This window comes from Asterias rubens, chromosome 14, assembly GCF_902459465.1.
Source record: "Asterias rubens chromosome 14, eAstRub1.3, whole genome shotgun sequence".
Lineage (NCBI taxonomy): Eukaryota > Metazoa > Echinodermata > Asteroidea > Forcipulatida > Asteriidae > Asterias > Asterias rubens.
In genome coordinates this window covers 2,290,080-2,299,344 of record NC_047075.1, presented here as the reverse complement: position 1 = coordinate 2,299,344, position 9,265 = coordinate 2,290,080, and the positions used below count along the sequence as shown (strand labels likewise).

The following is a 9,265-nucleotide window of genomic DNA, read 5'->3' as shown; positions in this document are numbered from 1 at the left end:
AAGATAAAATTCCGGCTAAAAGATGTCTGCACTTACCATAGAGACCACGCTCGTGGAGTGCATTCAGTGTATTTGCTCAACAAATTGGGACACACTACACAATTATGCTGTTCGCAATGCGCTTTGTACGTGTTATCACATCACAAGACTGGCACATTTTGTTACAGGAGGATGCAAAAACAACATTCTTGTTAAAGTCATGTGTTTTATAAGTTTCATTTATTGTATGGCCATACATTATACTTCCCTTGCTTCTGTTTCATAAAATTCCAGACATTTTTATGTTACTTTTGATTTGAGATATCTAAAAATGCAAGGACCAAAAAGTTGTGTTACTGTGTACATTAAGTCTCTGTGTCTAAAGTCCAATCAATATAAAAACAACGAGTAGCCATGGATTAGCTGAGCCAATAAACATGGATTAATTGCTTCACAACCTTTGCCCTATAAAAAGTGAACTTTTGTGCCATGCCCACATTTTTTTTCTTCATACGTTTCACTTCGAAGTAGTGTGATGATGGAAAAATATACCAGTCTTTACCCCCTTAAATTATTCCCCCAAATTATTCCATCAAGATCAAGTTTGAATTTTCTATCAAGAAAACTACTGTACAAAACTTTTCTCAGATTGTGTAAAAAATTCCAGTAAATGAATTATTCTTCCTCCGGGTTTTCGGCGATATCTCAAAAATGTGACCACCTTTTGAAATGCAATTTACACAGGATAGGTTTGTAGGATTTGAAACTTTGCTTGGTGGAAATAGGATAGCAAAGTTTAAGGTAACTCCATGTAATTGTAATAATGATAATCTCAAAATGAGTTTGGGTTCGTTCTGAAAAGAACTGTTGGTTTCAACTTGACGTTTCGATCAGAGTGCTCTGATCGTCTTCTGGAGAAAGCAGGATGGGTTTATTAAATATAATATCTACTGAGGAATAAAAAAAATCGAGCGGTTCCTCAAACTTTGAAAGTGAAATGAAATAATATGCGCTCATTATTATGCGCCTACTGGAGCATTAAAAGATTGACCCTCTAGCAGGCAGTCACTGCATGGTGTGCACCCAGGCTGCATGACGCCCATTTAACCCAAGCCCCATGTACTCTGGTTACTCCCCAAGGACCCGTTTTGGGCTCATAATAGGGTTCCATGGGGTACAATGTAAATGACTCACTATACGTCAACACAGTAAGGTGTTGTTCATACAGTGACACCCAGTTTTGTAGCCTGGCCCTACCCCTATGGACCCCCCTTTTATAAACTCCCTTTCTGTAAATTCAATCTATTGACTCTTAGGATTTAAAAGTCTTGGACTAAGGGATCTTGGAGTACTGTATCATATGGGAATGGCATGCATAGAGGTTGTTCAGACACCATACTACTAAATTTTAAAGTCGGTTTTAAGAAGTTTTAACTTATTCGGTTTTAACTTTGTGCGTCTGTTACTTCACGTGCGCCAGATACTTCATTGGGGCAACGAAGGCGATTGCCTGCATGCCCCCTGGTCATAGCCTTGGTGCCCTTGAAATGCTCTAAAGAAGAAATTCACAATTTCATCATAGGGTGCCCTTTACCAGGAAGAAAATGCCTTGGTGCCCTTGCCCTTTCAAAATATCAGCAGACCTTTAATATCAAGTTAAAGGTTTTTTAGTAAAATCGGTCCATGGTGTTACCACAAACCTTTCTATCTCGTATTTCCACCATGCAAAGTTTAAAATCCTACTTAAAATCGCTAAAACACTTCAGGTTTATCTTTTAGCGTGTTGTGTCAACAAAATAAAAACAACCAAATCCAACAGATGACAGTTGACCTGGGGCATGTTGCGTGGCCTCTTAAAATAAAAAAATAAACCAATATCAGGTTTAACTTTTAGGTGTCAAGCAGAAGTTATTTTTATTTTTAGGACCGAGCCCCCCCCCCCTAATTGCCATCGGCTGGATCGGAACCATGGTCCTAGAGGTAGAAGGCGAGTAAATATATCAAGTGCATTGTACACTAAATTGACCACCAGATGTCAGAAAATAGAAAACATAATTGTAAAAAAAAAAACTAAAATCCTGCCAGAATTTGATATAATGACTTGACTTTCAACAACACTCCATATATAAATGACTGCCTATTTTTGTCAATAATTTCTGTGTTTTTCTAATCAATATTATGGCGCCTCTAACAGCATGATACCAGCCAGAGCTTAGCACTAGGTCAATCACCGATCTATTGATTAATCTTCTAATTATTGGCCATCCTTGAATTTGGCATTTTGCCGATCAATAGTATTGATCAGTAGATATTGATTTGTGTCAGACGAGGCTAGTAGTTGTTTTGTGAATTCCTGGGATTGAATGACGCGCTTAATTGATTGTAATGATGTGAAGCTTGGCAATTTTAATTTACTTGCTGAAGCTCTGTAGCGTGATTCTCCTGAAAACATTACTCGTGTGATTTTCACCTTTAGTTCTCAAAAACTTTACGACTATTATGAAGCTGCTACAATATACGCGTAGGTAGATTATTAGACTAAAGTATACATCTTCATTCACAGTGAGTTGGGCCAAAACATTTATCAAAACCTTTGCTAGAGCTGACAAAGTACTACTACTATGCTGGCAGTGTTCATATTTTGTGTGATCAACCGAAACATCATGAAATAATTTTTTTTTTACTTTGTTTCTTGCAGGAAAATTCATCGAGTCGCTTGAAGGTTGAAGCTCAAGAAACATTTCCTGGTAAGAATATTTTCTTCAGTCTTGGTTGGCAAAGCTCATGGATACTTGTTTTACAGGGATGACAAATTTCAGACTTTTAAAACTGAATTCAGACTTTTCAAATCACCCTTGTGAAGAAAATCAGGTTTCTTTTCCCTCACATGACAATAACTCCTGCTCTTGGATCCATGCAGTGCTGAGGACACTGTTCCTAAAAGCTCTGTCAAATCTGACCCCCACTGCTATTAGATGGAAATACCATCGTTTAAAATGTTTGTTTGTCGTGTTTTTGTGTTTGAAAATATGAGCCTATCGGCACGCTAGCCGGATACGCTAGCTAGTGCATGGGGAGAACCCTGCAACAGGACTGTGCTTTGCTTTTATAAGGGCAAGGGCACCAAGGCATTTTCTCCTTGATAAAAGGGCACTCTATGAGGAAATTGTAAATTTCTACTGGAGCATTATACATTGTAAGGGCACCAAGGCAATGACCAGGGGGCATGGAGGCAATCGCTTTCGTTGCCTCCGTTAAGTATCAGACCTGCTGCAATATGAGTAGGTTCAACCTGGTCTTGGAAGTTCGAGAGACTTGTATTCAGTGTGCTGTATTAACACCATGTGTGTTCGACTTGCTGGGTAGATGTTCTTATTTGAGAACTTTTCTTGCTACATTACTGCGGAGTAGATTTTTCAGAATTCAGGAGATTTAATAAGGAATCAATGTGTGGTGAAGAAGTTTTCAACTAGTGGTTTAATCCCAACGAGGCCTGGTTCTTGATAATTTTACCGAGACGAAGTCGAGGTAAATTATCAAGAACCAGGCCTCGGCGGGTTTAAACCACTAGTTGAAAACCGATTCAACACACTTTGATTTCCATTCATTTACCTTTTCGGTATGGGTCAAAAAGTAAAATAAATGTAAAAATTATAATTGTTCAATGATTTCTTTCAACACAACACCCCTCCAGCTATGAAATGGTAGGGCTCTCCACCGCCCTCTGGTAAACAACTCCTTATAAGGGAATGCTGTGCGCGTCGCGCGTATCGCGTGATGTGGCACAACTGTCCCAGCCGTTGCTCTCGACCAATAGGAATGAAGAAACTGTCTAATAATCACAGGTGCAAGCTTTTACTGGTCATAAACAAAGGTTTATACACACCCACTTGATGCGCTCTCCACCAATTGGAATAGCGAAACTGTCTGAGGTATTTATGAATGGAGATTTAATCCACTGTGACAGAAAAATATAAAGCAATGCAAGTTCTTAAAGGAACACAATCTACCCAGCAAGTAGATAAACACTTGGTATTACCGCAAACCAAATACATCCATTGATACTTGACCATGCAAGGGCTTAAATCCCATACTCAACAGACTTGCAAAGTCTCATGAGACTTGCTAAGTCTATTGCCAAATACACTGTGTACAAAATGTGAGTGTTCCCTGGCAATAATGCACTTCGTTTATTAAATTGCTGATACACCAAGCAGTCTGAAGCCTTTGTGTATGTTACTAGGCAACATTAAAGTTTCCGCTTTGACTACATACGTACAGTGTGTGCAGCTTTGTCAGCCCTTTACTTTGTAATTAACTTTTAACCTACGTTTTTTTTCCGGACACTATCAAAAGAGGAAACAAGTTGATTACACGTCCACAGCATGAAATCTGTCAAAGGATGTACATGTACATGTACATGTATTAAAACACTTTGTACCCTTTAAATAGAATCAAATTTCAGTCAACTCAAAGAAACACAGTCTACTGCACAGCGCTTTAATCGTGTTGAAATGGCGCTTTACAAATGCTCTGCTGTACATGTAATGTACAGTAAGCTTTCAGTATTATCCTAGACCTGATACATGTACTTCACTGAGGCACATAGGCAATTGCCTCCATGCCCCTTTGTCAACGCCTTCATGCCCTCAAAATGCCCCAGTAGAAATGTACACTCTCCTCATATGGTGCTCTTTACCACTGCCTTGGTGCCTTTGCCCTTTCAAAAGCGAAGCATACATGCCTTCAAGTTAGGACTGTCTGAAACTGAACCCTGGGACTCTAGGCCCTAAACCTCCAAATCCCCATCAGATAAAAGGCTGCCCTGATATTTCCGAAACCTGGCTCTCATCAGTTGGAGTTTCATAGTCAGGATTTGGAATCTAGAAAAAAGAGATTCACCATGTTTATTGTTCACATCAGCTCAGGCCCATATGCCTCGTTTTTAAAAGGACAAAGCCACCAAGGTATTTTTATCCAAAGGGCATCCTATCTCCCTAGAAGCTTTCAATTGGTCAGTCTTCTTGACTCTCCAAACCATTCGGAACTCCCTTAACCCCCAATTGTCAGATAATGGCTGGATTATCCGGAAACTGCCCATCATCTGTTGGAAATTCATTGTCCGGACTTGGAATCTAGAAAATAGATTCACTGTGTTCATTGTTCACATCAGCTCATTCGAAAGCAAACTCTTTGAAGTGTGCGCAGTCGAGTCTTTCACAAAAGTTAATGCTGGAGGAGAGTTTTTCTGTGTTTAGTGGAGACGCCAACAAAAATAACTTCTTACAGAGATCTTTAGTTCATCCATCCATGGAGCGTTCACTTGGTCTTCACTTTTAATCCATTCTGTGCATTAAAGATAATGGACACTGTTGGTAATGTCAAAAACCAGTCTGTTGCTTTGGTGTATCTCAACATTTGTGTAATAACAAACCTGTGAAAATTTGAGCTCAATTGGTTGTCGAAGTTGCGAGATAATAATGGGGAAAAAAAACACCCTTGTCATACCAAGTTGTGTGCTTGCAGATTGCTTGATTTCGAGACCTCCAAATTTGATTCTGAGGTCTCAAAATCAAATTTGTGGAGAATTACTTCTTTCTCGACAACTATGTTACATCAGAGGAAGCCGTTTCTCACAATGTTTTACACTATCAACAGCTCTCCATTGCTTGTTACCAAGTAAGTTTGTATGCTTACAATTATGTTCAGTAATACCAATAGTGTCCACTGCCTTTAAATACATGGCTTAAAATGACCGGATCTAATTTAAAGATGGCGATTTGCTTTTTCTTTTGATCGTGATTGACTCTACGTGAAGGAAAACTTTTGTAATCTTTGAACAAAGTACGTCAGAAATGTCATTGTTTTAACTCTTCACGGAGGTGAGCATAGTTAAATACTTAATTTATGCTGTTTTATGCTGTCTTAATACAAGTTTCATAAGGATTCAGACAAAACATTCATATCAGTTGTCGCCCGACGTCCGCGGATATTCGGATATTAAAGAATAGCCGGTTACTCGGTTGTAATTACAGAATTATCCGGTTTTAGGTATTAGCGCCCTATGCGGATATCCGGTTAAGACAAAAAAGGCATTCGCGGTTACGGATAGGAAAACCTATTCGCCATTAACCGGATATTCGAATGATTCGCCCAGGCCTAGTAACTGCCAAACCATATTAAACGTAATTGTTGTCTGCAGCTGTTAATTGTAAGGGCTTGTCTCAGTATTGTCTTGGTTGTGTGTCTACAGTAGGTGTCTTGTCTGGTAGGAAGACGAGAGACATACATGTAAAGCCTTCGTGTACTTGTATGGCTTCTTAAAATCCAGACCCATACTGGTGTCTTTTCGATCTAGGTTATTTATATCAGCCATTCCGTGGTATTTGCGCTTCATAGTGAAAAATTTAAAATGGTTATTGTTGAAGTTTTTACATTTATTTTGGAACAAGAACACCTAGTGCTTCTTCTTCTAAAAAGACTTTATAAAAATATTCTTTATTTTTTTTGCGGCAGCCTTGGGAGTAAAGGGTAAAAAGTGTACACAAAAGTCTGAAAAATCCTTGAAATTCAGGTTTTGAAAAAAAAATCATGAAGCAATAGGTGTTCAGATTTAATCATTATGTATAAACAACAAAGAGTCATTAGTAAGGACCGCCAAAATTAAATATGCCTTTTTGAACTATTAACTTTTGAAAAATGGGAGTTAATTTTTACCCTCGTTTTACTGTCACGCGAGTCACAAAAACAATGATTATAGTATTTTTTCTATTATAGACCCATAACATTTTTTTTCTTCTCTCTCATAATAGTGGTCTTTTCAAAGGGTCTTTCAAGAATTAATTAGTTTTTTTTACTTAGGCCTTCTACCTAAAAAAAAAAAACACCCTCGAGTTTGTCACGCGAGTCAAGGCAAATGCACTTAATGCACATGGTTAGCAAAAGCTACCAAAGTATTCTGGGGATGATGTCTATGGAATGTTACCAAAGCACCCCCAGCCCACTGGAACATACTACTATGCCCAATTTTTTGTTAGAACAAGGAATTATTAGTGTACAATTATAACTTGGCACACTGTCAGCAGATCATGTTGAACTACATGTACACTGCATACTGCACTGTACAATGTGCTCACATCTGAATAATTTACCTGCATTATTTAAATAATACAAGGAATGATAAACTTAAAACAAGAACAAACAAAAATATTTGATGAAACTGGATATTTTAAGACAGTATTCTTAAGTTAGATTTGGAGGGGGGCATCAATAAAGAAATTACTTATTAGAATTTACATGTACTCAGCCTAACACAGTCTAATGCCATTAGAACTTCACACCAAAATTTGTGGTTTCTTAACCACTCTGCCAAGCATAGTGAGAAAAAAGTCCTTTACCCAATCACAAAACAATATAATAATTTCTGCCAAGCATAGTGAGAAAAAAGTCCTTTACCCAATCACAAAACAATATAATAATTTCTAGTAAGGGTTCTCTCTATAGATAGGTTTGCGTGGTTCTGAAAAGAACCGGTGGTTTAACAACTCAACGTTTCGACCAGACAGTGTTGTTAAACCACCAATTCTTTTCAGACCCACCCCAACATTACCATGTTTAAGTCAAAGCCTGTTCAGATTATTTTTCCTTTAAATGTTGCTTCAGGTGTTTCTTCCTTTTATGAAAAGATTCAATTTCAAGTTCTGAGTGTTCTGAATGAAATAAAATGTTCTTGTTATGCAGTATCCTGTTTAGTTATTGTATATTTTCTCACTTGTCACGCGAGTCACAAACTTCTGTCACGCGAGTCACGTTGCATTTAACAAATTTTCTATTTTATTAAAACTTTTTATTTTGTACTTTTTATTGTATAATATAGTGCTTCTCTTGTACTTAAAAAAAAAGTGATCTGGAACTAAAAAGTTCCTCTGAGTTCTCACGACTGGGCAATGGCATACAGGGATGCAACACCTTTCATTTTTTGGCAGTCACGCGAGTCACATTTTTGGAACTCCTATAAAAACATGATACCTACACAATTTGTTTTCCTTTTTTATTTTTTGTTATAGGGCTCTTCACTGAGTTTATATAAATTGAGTTACATGAGAGCCATGTGTTATATTTTGGAGTATAGATCTTTCAAAAGTTGAAAAACCAGTGAGATTGTCACGCGAGTCACAATGGAATGGCTGATATAGTTTACTGTACAAAGCAACATGGTTCTTGCGCAATGGGTAAATTTAACACAGCAACACCGCAATACAGGGTCTTAAAGGCAGTGGACACTGCCTTTAATGCCATTGGGTAAATTTAACGCAGTGACACATGGTCTTAACGCCATTGGGTAAATTTAACACCTCTTTACAATACAATGCATCTGTAAGTGACTCTGTATGGCTGCCTGTACTGTCAGTGTCATACCTGGTACAGTTCTGTGATTACCACAGGCCTTGAAATAACCCGCGACACTCAATTGCCATGGTGCCCTGTACTTTTGCTGTGGTGCCCTTTGAAAAGTTTCAATACAATTTTACATCAAAGGAAGCCCCTTCAAACCTCTGTGCCCCTGTACATAACAATAATAATAATAATAATAATAACAACCCGTTTTTATATAGCGCTTTTCACACCCGGAGGGCGTCCCAAATTATTACCCCAGCGGCCGATTTCACGAAACGCTAGGATTAATCCTAACTCGAGTTGCGACGAGCAACCCGTCCTAACTTAGGATTGGTTCAATTCGTCCTACGTATTTGGATATGGAACTGAACCCGTCGTAAGTCCTAAGATTAATCCTAAGTTAGGAAGAGTTTGGTGAAATTGACGGCTGGTCACTGGGCCTTAATTCACTCCTTAAACCATCTCAGCTCCCTAGTTGGGAGTATGCAGCCTGTGCAACATTAATATGCGCTACTCGGCTAAATCAATCACAAGAACCATCTCTGCCCTCACAGGTACCCATTTACCCCTAGGTGGAGAGAAGCAATTATAGTTAAGTGCCTTGCTCAGGGACACAAGTGTCACGACCGGGATTTGAACCCACACTCTGTTGAACAGAAGCACCAGAGCTTGAGTTCGGTGCTCTAATCCGCTCGGCCACGACACCCTATTGTAGTACATGTATGTACATGTACTAATGAAAATGTAATATTTTATAATCAGAAAATCATAATAGGGAGTTTGTTCCGTTCCCATGGGCAAATTCTCAGGTAACATATTGGCAAGTCAATAACTTTTAAAAGCATTCCTTCCGTGTGTTAAAGGAACACGTTGCATTGGATTGGTCGAG

General features: G+C 38.4%; 1 protein-coding gene across 2 annotated transcripts in view; it reads left to right on the top strand.

Annotated features, from left to right (window-relative positions):
• Window positions 1–2,676: 2,676 nt before the first annotated feature.
• LOC117299088 (epidermal growth factor receptor kinase substrate 8-like protein 2) overlaps window positions 2,677–9,265 on the top strand; it is a 49,441-nt gene continuing 42,852 nt past the window's right edge. For both annotated transcript variants that reach the window (XM_033782511.1, XM_033782509.1), the window contains exon 1: window positions 2,677–2,726. The gene's annotated coding sequence lies outside the window, so the exon portion shown is untranslated. The remainder of the gene's footprint in view (window positions 2,727–9,265) is intronic.